At 59.3% G+C, this 2,502-nt stretch overlaps 1 protein-coding gene across 1 annotated transcript in view; it reads right to left on the bottom strand.

Moving 5' to 3' along the window:
• GNG4 (G protein subunit gamma 4) overlaps nucleotides 1-261 on the bottom strand; it is a 30,690-nt gene extending 30,429 nt beyond the window's left edge. The window contains exon 1 of the mRNA XM_006145959.3: nucleotides 195-261. The gene's annotated coding sequence lies outside the window, so the exon portion shown is untranslated. The remainder of the gene's footprint in view (nucleotides 1-194) is intronic.
• Between the last annotated feature and the right edge of the window lie 2,241 nt (nucleotides 262-2,502).

The raw sequence follows: 2,502 nt of genomic DNA, 5'->3' as shown, positions 1-2,502 counted from the left end.
CGTGCGTCCCTGGCCCCCGCCAGGCCTTGGGTTTTTCCAGCCCCTGTGTCCCTGCCCCGGCCCAGCCATGGGCGACACCAGCCCTGCGCCCCTTGCCGGATCCGCTCGTCCGACCCCAGCGTCGGCTCCCCCAGGGCCCCCGCCCTGCCCGGCCCTCGCCCCACCTTGCGGGCCGCCCGGAGCCCCGTCCTTACCCGGGCGTTAGTCCTTGGGACGAGTGAGGCGGGGCGCGGAGAAGGAGGGCCACACCTGCACTCGGCCGGCCGCGGAGAGGCGTTGGTACCTGCAGCCACCCGCTGGCCGCGGCGTTGCCAGGAACCGGGCGCTGGGGCCGCCCGGCAGCAGCACATGCCCGAGCGGGCGGCGCTGGCCGCGAACCCTCGAACCCTCGGCGTGGAGGTCAGGAATCTGTCCACAGGGTCCGTGGGACTCGCAGGTTCAGGGAGCCGCCCACCCGGGCCACACGACCCGCAGCGTTCTGCCGGCGGGATGCTTAAACACCCACTACCGTGGGCCTCTTCCGTGTTCCAGCTCTTGGTCTAGCGGAACCTTGGAGTTAGAACCAAGAGCAGGATGCAGAGAGGAGGTGGGGATCCCCGTAAAGCCCTGTCCACGCCGGAGGAGGTGCCCAGCGTGGGCGCCTTTCCCACCGCCACCGGGAAGCTCCCTGCTCTCAGATCCCAACTGCACTGATCTGGCCCCAAGGCTGTCTTCAGGGCTCCTTTCAGGACAAGGAGCCTGGCCAGATGCCTCCCGGTGCCCACACACCCCAAGTCCTGCAGCTGAGACCAAGCCCGGCATGTGTGTGGGGCTGTGCTTCAGGTTTAAGCTAAATGGGGCTTGTTTTCACACCAGATTTCTTCTAATTTCCTGCCCCCCCCAAACAAAAACAAAAACACCCGGTCAGCTGAGACAGATCGTAGATGTCCTTTGACCTCAAATCCCAATTTTACTCCCAGTGGACCCACCTCCTGAGAACCAGTCCCTGCACTTCAGTGCCCTTCCTGCCCCTCTAGCGTCCGGCTGGAGAAGGGCAGCAGCCCAGAGTGGACCCAGATGAGCAGCTGCGCCTGCCTGGACAGGTGGGAGCCAGGCCTGCTGCCTGCCGGCTCTGGGTGGAACCTGGCAGTGCGTGTTGGGAAGCCCTCGGTGGTTTGCTCTGCCATCTCCGACAGCACCCGGCAGGCCCCAGAACGAGGTGACCAGCTCCAGGCCGAACTTAGCGTTCCTCATGGAGCCTAGACTGCTCCTGTTCTGGGGTGATCGCTGACGGCATGCAGTCCTGCAGGTGGAGGGCCTCGGCGTTCGCATGACACTCGTCTCTCTCCATTTCCTTCGCAATCTGGTCTTGGGACCAGCAGTTAGCATAATGGCTATGTTGCTGGACTCCCACGTAGTCGACCGCGGTTCGCATCCCGGACCCAGTGGCTTAAACTCACTCCGGGCGCGTGTGTGTGCGTGCCCAAGATCCTGAGAGGAGAATGGAGGAGAAGGGATTGCGGCGTGGCCATCCCCCCTGGGGGGTGATTTCTCGCTTTCTATCTCTCTCACTGTCTGTCTGGCGAACACACGCGCCCTATAGTAAAAACCTCTTAAAAAAAAAAAAAAAAAGAAATCTGGTCTTGAAGTGTAGACGGCATAGTGCTAGTCTCGCTTTTGAAATCCAGCTGGACAATCTGTGTCTTTTCATCGGCTGTTTCCTGGTGTGGCCGTGGTGCGGCTGGGTTTGAACCGACCGTCTCCCTGTTTGTTTCTGTCTGTGCCGTTCCTGGTCTCCTTTCTCCTGCCCCGTCCTGGGTGAGAGCACCCCCCGGGGCCATGGTCATGCAGCAGTTTCCTGTATCCGCCCTCCCGGCAGGGTTTTGGGCAGGCTGTACTTGGCCTGGTGTGTGGTTGCAGTGGATCGCCACGTGCCAGGCGTGCCAGGCCAGCCTGCCACCCCTTACTTCTCTTTCTGGGCCCCTTCCTGCTCTCCTCGTGGGATCGCATCGCATGACAGACCAGCTGGTACCGTACCACAGTCCCCGAAGCTCTGCTCGTTTAAAGAGTTTCTTATTTAGGGGCCAGCAGGTGGCTTAATGGTTACCTTACTGCACTCCCGGGTAGAGACTCCGGGCTTAAAACTCGTGCCGGGAGCGTGTGTATGAGTGCCTAAAGGCCCAAGAGGAGACTAGAGAAGAGACTGTGGTGCGGCCAGCTCCCCTGCACTGGGCGGGGGGTCGATTTCTCACGGTCTGTCTGTCCCCTCTGTCTCCGGCAAGTGCATGTGCCCTATAGCGAAAGAAAGGAAAGAAAGAAAGAAAGAAAGAAAGAAAGAAAGAAAGAAAGAAAGAGAGAAAGAGAGAAGAAAGAAAGAAAGAAAGAAAGAAAGAAAGAAAGAAAGAAAGAAAGAAAGAAAGAAAGAAAAGAAAGAAAGAAAGAAAGAAAGAAGAAAGAGAGAAAGAGAAAGAAAGAGAGTTCTCCATTCAGCCTGTTTGGGCCATTCCTGTTCTACGTCACTGT

The sequence above is a fragment of the Tupaia chinensis genome, unplaced genomic scaffold (assembly GCF_000334495.1).
Source record: "Tupaia chinensis unplaced genomic scaffold, TupChi_1.0 Scaffold000161_1, whole genome shotgun sequence".
Lineage (NCBI taxonomy): Eukaryota > Metazoa > Chordata > Mammalia > Scandentia > Tupaiidae > Tupaia > Tupaia belangeri.
Note: the sequence above shows the minus strand (reverse complement) of the source record. Positions and strands in the feature narration are given on the sequence as shown.